Source organism: Echinops telfairi, unplaced genomic scaffold (assembly GCF_000313985.2).
Source record: "Echinops telfairi isolate 266 unplaced genomic scaffold, ASM31398v2 ScPeMD7_4;HRSCAF=17, whole genome shotgun sequence".
NCBI classification, from domain to species: Eukaryota; Metazoa; Chordata; class Mammalia; order Afrosoricida; family Tenrecidae; genus Echinops; species Echinops telfairi.
In genome coordinates, this window is record NW_022103900.1 from 23,927,559 (window position 1) to 23,935,977 (window position 8,419).

The 8,419-nt window shown below is 40.8% G+C and overlaps 1 long non-coding RNA gene across 1 annotated transcript in view; it reads right to left on the reverse strand.

The window, feature by feature from the left end:
• LOC123522698 overlaps nt 1-8,386 on the reverse strand; it is a 14,248-nt gene extending 5,862 nt beyond the window's left edge. Inside the window, exons 1-2 of the long non-coding RNA XR_006680930.1 lie at nt 8,260-8,386; nt 7,876-8,030 (exon numbers count right to left, since the gene is read on the reverse strand). This is a non-coding gene — a long non-coding RNA (uncharacterized LOC123522698). The remainder of the gene's footprint in view (nt 1-7,875; nt 8,031-8,259) is intronic.
• Nucleotides 8,387-8,419: the final 33 nt, after the last annotated feature.

The window sequence follows — 8,419 nt, forward strand, 5'->3', positions numbered from 1 at the left end:
ACACAATTGATGTATGTATGGATTGTGATAAGAGTTGTATGAGCCCCTATTAAAACTATTTTTAAAAAAACAGAAAAAAAACATTTTTTTAAGACATGGTTATCAAGAATGTGGGGGGGGGGGCGGTGGGGAGGAATAATAGCCCAGAGGTTAGAAAGGTGTAACGTGTGAAGGAGAAGATAGTACCTTTTAGAGGAACACGGGCAAAAAAAAAGGGAATGGGGACAGGGCAAGTCAGTAGGAGATTGGATCACTGGTGAACGCAAAAAAGATATGATCTGTAAACCTAATTCACAACAAAAAGTTTGTTTAGCTTAGTGTGGAAAAAATGCAATTGAAAGATAATGGGGTTTTCCTATGAGCTTTGTACAACTCCCTTGTATGTCACTATTTTAAAAAAAAGAGGATATGCTGGTAAAGGAAATAAATTTTTTTAAAGATTAGATAATAGCATTCTTTTCCATTTTCTAAAAGATGTATGCGACTCAGTGATTACACTATTTTGAATAACTTTTAATGCCCTTCCCATCTTGTATCCTTTAGTATTGTAACTAGGGAGCAAGCATTTTCCTTGGGTTTCATAGCACATAAGTTTTATAGGGCTCAGAAAGTTCAAGTTGTTATCATGTTTCTGAAAATATACTATTTTGTTTATTATCTTGATGATTTGCAGCTTATGTGCCTTTTGGGAGATTTCCAGGGTTTGGATGAGAGCATTAGGTGGGGATAGAGGATGGTAATTCTGGAGAAATTATTTACACAAGGGGAATTAGATCTTCTAACATAATAATTCAGAAAATTTAAACCAGGGTTGTTTGGACAAAATTCCAGAAGGTTAATTGCACAAGCCCATCCTATGCAATTAAGCACATATGCTACTGTTGTGATTTTGCATGTTCCTAGTTTAAAAACACAAACAGTTTTTCCTACGCTCATAGATCCCAGACCAAAATGTGCTGGGGTTTGTTGTTGTCATCTTAAAAAATAAATATGAAACACTCTGATGTTATGATTCTGAGTGCTATGAGTCATCAAAGATTTAGCCTTATTATTTTTTCAGAACAGCACCTTGAACAGGGTTTTCCTGTGAGCGGCTCTTGGTAAAGTATACGTATCAAGCGTAGGGATGAAGTTTATGAAGGGAGACTGTAGCTGACAAAGGTTCAGCAGTGTTCGGTGTTTAGAATAAAACAATACAATAGTGGTCATGTACTCTCGAGCAGTTTACTCTCGAGCTCAGTGTCCCAATCTGATAAAGATGGTATTTGCATTAGGTGGTTAGTAAACCCTCTTCCAACCCCCCAAATTAAAAAAACAAAAAAAGCATTTTTGAGTAGCTAAAGTTAAAAAAAAATTTCTGAAGATAGCAGAGAGTTCTTGCATACTTCACATCCAATTTCCCCCATTAACAACTTTGCATTGTATCCCTCATTCTGTCAGTTCATCGTACTGCGGTGGCTTGCATGTTGCTGTGATGCTGGTATTTCACATATCAGCAGTCACCCATGATGAGCAGATTTCAGACTAAGATCAGTCTCTGAAGAAGGAGTAAGCTGTCCACTTCTGAGGGCTTGGCCATTAAAAACCTTACGAATAACAGCAGAACATTATCAGATATAGTGGCAGAAAATGAGCCTTGCAGCTTATAAGGCACTCAAAATACACCCGAGGAAGAGCTGCCTTCTCAAAGTAAGGTATCCTTAGAACATAGAATTTACAAAGTATGAGTCTAGCTAAAGAAGAAGTAGTAAAAAAATAAAATGGAGCACATAAAGATTCATGTCCTAGGCCAGTGGTTCTCAACCTTCCTAATGCTGTGACCCTTTAAAAAGTTCCTCATGTTGTGGTGACCCCCAACCATAAAATTATTTTCATTGCTACTTCAGAACTATAATTTTGCTACTGTTATGAATCAGTCGACTCCACTGAAAAGGTCATTCGACCCCCAAAGGGGTCACAACCCAGACTAAGAACCGCTGTCCTAGGCACTAGTGAACTAACATGGACTGGTATCAGCTATTTTAAATTACATAATGGTTTACTGTGCCGGAATTGGCAGATTCAAGAGGAATAGTATCACATTCATTGTCAAAAAGAACATCTCAAATCCTATCTTGCAGTACAATGCTGCCTGTGATGGTAGATATACACCTACAAGAACGTCCAGTGAATCCAACTTTATTCAAATTTGTGTGCTAACCAGTAAAACTAAAACTAGTGATGAACAGCTTGAAGGATGATACCAACTTTGCGAGCCTGAAATTAATCAAAGATGTAATCAAGAAGCATTGATAATTATTGGCAATTTGAATTGGAAATGGAGGAAAGGAACAGTATTGGAAAATAGGTCCTTGATGACAGAAACAAGCTGGAGAATGCATGATAGACTTCTTTAATACCAACTATTTCTTCGTTGCAAATTGCCCTTTTCAACAACACAAACTGGGACTGTGCATACGGAATTCATCAGATGGAATACACAGGAGTCGAATTGTCTGTATCGTTAGGAAGAGACCATGGAGAGGCTGTCAATCTCATGAAGCACAACAGAGCTGATGCTGCCCATCAATTGCTCATCTGCAAGTTCAGGTTGAAGATGAAGAAAATTAAAAGAAGTCCATGCCAAATTAGAACTTGGTATTCCCGCTTGAATTTAGAGAGCATCTCAAGAAGAGATTTGACACCTTGAAACATTGAACACTAATGACAGAAGATATGATGAGTTGTGGGTTGTCATCAAGAATATCAAACAGGAAAATACCCATTTACAAACTATCAAGGGCTCATGCGGGAGGGGGGAGCGGGGAGGGAGGGGAAAAATGAGGACCTAATGTCGGGGGTTTAAATGGAGAGAAAATGTTTTGAGAAACGATGTACAAATGCGCTTTACACAATTGATGTGTGTATGGATTGGGATAACAGTTGTATGAGCCCCTAATAAAATGTTAAAAAAAAAAAAAATAAAAGGATGATGGTAACAAATGTACAAATGTGCTTGACACAATGGGATAGATGTATGGATTATGATAAGAGTTGTACAAGCACCCAATAAAATTATTTTAAAAAAAAAAAAAGAAACTAAAAAATAAAATAAAATAAAATAGAATTGGAAAAAAAAAAAAAAGAATATCAAACAGGAAGCAAAAGGTCATTAAAAAGACAGGAAAGAAAGAAAATGCCAAAGTGGTTGTCAGAAGACTCTGAAACTTGCTCTTGAATGTAGAGCAGCTAATCCACATGAAAGAAATGATGACATAAAGGAATTGAACAGAGCATTTCAAAGGGCACCTGTCTGGGTGGACTAGAGAAACAAATCCATGGAGACTCATGTGTATAAGAAAAAGCTTTATATAAGATTAGGAAATGTATTTATTTATTTCCCATTCAACAATTTCTACACAAATTATCCATGACATTGGTTTCATTTTCCGCAATGTGTGAGTATGCTCACTGTTTCTGTTCTGCTTGCTCCATTTCCATTAACACAGTTTCCCTAACACCTTACTTTCTAATCTTTGTTTGAAAGTAATGATTGACCACCTGAGCTCATACGGTTGATCTCTTAAAGGGGCACAGTAGTTACTGATGATAGTTCATGATCTTTTTGAGCCAGTCTGTTATTTAGCTGTAACTTGACCTCAGGGCTTAGTTTCTGTTCAAACTTTGAAGAGTACCTTCACAATTGTGTCAGGAAGTATTCCAGTCTCAGCCAATCCAGTTGTGGTAGTTAACAGAATTTTATGCCAATTTGATATATAAAAATGTCAGAGTGGAGTCTAGCCTGTCAATTGGGCTGTGGCCTGATGGTGACTCCTTGTGGGTGTGGCCTTCTCATAAGGAGGGTCTGAGAACCTGCCCCCTGCCCCTCTGCCTTCACCTGCCTGTTGGCGAGCCACAGGGAAACCTGCCAGAGCCCTGTGATGCTTCCACCGCCATTGGATCCACAAGACTTTGCACCCACCAGCATGTGACCTTCCTGCATTTCGCATCATTGCGTGAGGCTGTATGAGTCTGAAGAGGGACTTATGGACGAGTATTGGACTTATGGACTTAATCTGGACTGGGATGTTTGCTTGATATATAATTATGTCTTGATATAAAGCTCTGTCTTATAACATATGAGTATCTCTGGATTTATTTCTCTAGTCAAATAACAATGTCTACGAGCTAGACCCTAGAGAGAGGTTCCTCCACTCCTTGCATCCCCATTCCTCGTAATCAGTAGTGAGCATTCATTTCTTTATATTTACCTGTGCATGTCATTTTATAGATGTGAGAACACAGCATGGTTGCTTTGTGTGTGATTTGGCTTATTTTATTCAATATGATGTCCTCCTGTTGCATCCATGTTCCATGATACTTGGCAACAAATTTTTCTTTATTGCTGAGGGCATCTACCACATTTCTTCTATGCTGAATGCATGTACCACATCATTCAACCATCCACTGAAAAACACTGAGGTTGCTGCTTTTTGCTATTGTGCATAGTACTGTGATGAATGTAGTTTTGTTTGTTTTTTGACAACTCACTCAAAGTGAACTATGAGCAGTGGAAAGTTAGAGAGTCTGAATTCTTGTGACCATCTAGTAATTCATTCTCTATATAAAGTATCTGTTATGAGAGTGACCCAGAACTGAAAATGGATTAGATCTGCAGTATTAAATGCCGAGGGGTATGCATGATAAGAACTCTTAGTACGCGCACACTTTATGGAGTATCTACTATAAGTAAGATAAAGAACCAAACCCAAACCAAACTCACAGCCATTAAGTCAATTCTGACTCACAGTGACCCTACAGGACAGGGTAGCACTGACTTCTGCGGGTTTCTGAGACTGTCACTCTTTTCAGGTGTAGGAAGCCTCATCTTTCTCCTGCAGAGTGGCTGGTGGTTTCAAACTTCTGACCTTTTGGTTAACAGCCCAGCTCATAATCACTCCGTTTCCCTAAGTGGGTGATACCGCCCCATAGGGGACACTGGAATGATCCAGGGGGGCTGCAAAAGCTGATACCTCCACTTTTCCCTGGATTATAGGCTATATAGTACAAAAGTTTTTAAGTTCCAGGGGATGTTGAGTAATTTTTTTTTCTGAAGAGGGTTTGGAAACCTATGGTATAGGAGATTTTAAAAAGATGAAATTCCAATTTGAAAATCAAGTTTCACAGCAAGAGAACTAATAAACCAAGTGCCCAGAGAATAAATGTTCCAGATTGTCAGGAACACAGAAACTATCAAGGAATGGAGTGGTCAGGGAGGATTTCCGCAAAACAAAGAGTGGTTTGAGCACATAGGCAAAGAAGAGGTGGAATTAAAGCCAGGTGTGACATATTTCAACAGGGCATTTTAGGGAAGAGGTGCCAACGTGGATCTAGACTTTGTGTATTTGGGCAATAATGAGTATTCATGCCTGCTAGGAATGTGAGGTGACCAGAAAAGCAAGCGAGGAGCTTGTTTTTTGTACTGATAGTGAGCCCTGTTTTGTGGGACACTGAAAGCAATGAGTCTTTTTTAGAGAAGATTAACTTAAGAGATGCTAAGAAAATAGCTTTGTCTGCACCATGTGGATAGAATGAAAAACGTGTTTGTGGGAGCATGCAAGGAAATTCATTATGAGACTATTGGAAATGAAAATCTTGATTAAGAGAAGGGGATATGAATGAAAAGAAACTGCCTGGTGGATAGTAACTGTGGCAGTTTTGTGATCATTTGTCAATTTGAGAGGATTAAGAGTAAAGGGGTGGAATCTAGCATGTCAATCAGGTCACAGCCAATGATGCCTCTGTGTGGGTATGGCCTTCTCTTGAGGATTCTGGGAATTCCAGTATTCTTCCTTGGTGATGGGAAACACACTCTCTCTCTGCTCACTTCCTGGGAGACAGCGCAGCTAACAAGACACATGGAGGTATGCTAGTGCCCTGGCTGGAGAAGCCAGGTGGAGACCCCTGCCAGTGCTGAGTTGCTTACAACGCACTGGATCCACAAGACTTCCCACCCACTGGCCTGTGATCTTCCTGCATTCAGCATTATTGCATGTGTTTCATGAGTCTGAAGAGGACTTTATAGATTGGTATTGGACATATGGGCTAATATTGGACTTATGGACTTGATCTGGACCGGCCTGGGACAGTTTATCAATATTCAATTGCTCTTGTATATAAAGCTCTTTCTTATACACATGTGAGTCTCCCTGGATTTGTTTCTCTAGTCTACTCAGACTAACACAGTAACATACAAGGTTAAGTAAAACAGTATTGCTATAAAACATAGCAACCTAACAAAAAATCAAAATGTGAAGCTATTATTTTATACAGCCTCTATTTAGGTGTATATACTTCTGAAGGAACGTTTCCATCTCCCTAGGCTTTCCTTCAGGTGCATGAGAAAGTTGGACATTGCACAAGGAAGATGGAAGAAGAATCGAAGCATTTGAATCATGGTGAGGAATATTGGAAGGACCACGGACTGCCAAAAGAACAAATAAATCTGTCCTCAAGAAGTATGGCCAGAATGCTCCTTAGAGGCAAGGATGGCAAGACTTGGTCTTCGTTCTTTGGAGATGTGGTCAGGAGACACCAGCTCCTGGAAAGGGCATGATGCTTGGTGATGTAGAGGGACAGTGAAAAAGAGGAAGGCCCTCAATGAGATAAATTGACAGTGGCTGCAACAATGGGCTCAGGCACAGGAACAGTTGTGTGGATGGTGAAGGACCACGCAACGCTTCCTTCTGCTGTGCAGAGTTGGTATCAGTTGAGACTGGCTCTGTGGCACATAACAATAACAACAATCTTTCCTGGAAGAAGCGTGTGCTCTTTAATTTAAACAACAGTTTGGGCATCCTGAGGGACTCATTGTATTCCTTTGAAATGTTGTTTGAGTAAAAGGAAGACTGCAGAGGCAAGGCCAGGGTGGGGTGAGGATTCCCAATGGAATTTTCATAGGAGAGCAATTGCTACCCTTGAAAAGCGAGCAGGTGTATGGTGGTGACAAAAAAAAAATTCCTCAGCACGGTTTTCATGAAATTGTTTCCCTCACCTACACAGTGCTCTATTTCATTCAAATTTTTTCATAAGAAGCGCTTGAGATTATTTTGTGTACTTCGGGAAAATCTATCACAATTCCCTATTTACCAACCTGAAAAACAGTCCCCATAACCTTCTTTGTGGGCACAACTGTCTTGAATTCAAGCTTGGGGCCTTCCCAATCTTCCTTAAAATGTTTGATCCATTAAAAAAACGGCTGCTTTGCTTTATGTGAGGCAGCATTCCCATAAACTCACTATAAAGCTCCAGTGACTTGTGAAAATGTCCACTTCCTTGAGTTTTGTAAGAAATTTGGTTTTAGCTCTGGCCTCAAAATATTTTTTTTCCACATCAAAAAAGTATCCTTAAAAAAAAATATATATCTAAGGCACCCTAATAAGGCTAAGACCACTGCACTACTGAGAGAACTTGTCTACAGCCATCACCGACTGACTGCAAAGGCAAGTTTAAAGAAGTGCTTTATTGGGAATGGATACATGTTTATGAACCCAAAGCCTAGTAGCAGTCCCTTTTGGCTTGTGCTAAACCCCATCAAGGCTAAGTAACTGGGAAAGCAAACTTAGCAGTTGTTTCCATCAAACAGTCATCGAAGACAAGGTGAGATGAACTGGGTTCCTTTTGAATTCACATGTGTATGCATAAACATACAAAGATATATATATATATATATATATATTTTTTTTTTTCCTCTTATTACTTAAAATTCCTCAATTTCACACTCTCCAGTTCTTAATTTGCGCTCAAATAAATTTCCTGTACGTAACCTGCAGAGGTTGGGCATGATTTCAAGGATGGCAATCCGCGCGGAAAAAGCAAGACACGAGGCCAACTCACGCCTTCCGGCAGGTCGATGGTGACCTTCAAAACTCCGTAGGGCACGCGAATCCAGCGGGGCTGCCTCTCCGGCCCACTCCGGCTGGGAGGGACTGCCCCGTGCATCGAGTGTGTTTCCCGGCTCCGTGCATCGAGTGTGTTTCCCGGCTCTGAGGCTAGAGTTGCCAAAACAACAATAAAAAAATATGGACAGAAAGCCAAGCACACACAAAAAACCCAACCCATGCTGAAGCCTCAGAAGGAAGAGTGGGCTCTCGCCCTTTTAAAATTCCAGTGCCCCCCACCACCACACACGTAAAATTCCAGTGACACACACACACGAGTCGCCCCACTCCCCGACGACACACTGCACCAGCCGCCCTCCCCAAATCCTGATTCACGAACCGTGCCACCTTTGTCTCGGTGGAAACTGCAGCCTATTTTCGTCCTCCCACCCCCATCCCAGATCTCCCCCAGCCTGCGCCCGCCGGGGCGCTGATGTAAGGCTCTCTCTCGGGAGCTGGGTGGGAGAGCGCCTCTCCCAGCCGGCTCCGGAGGCGAGGTC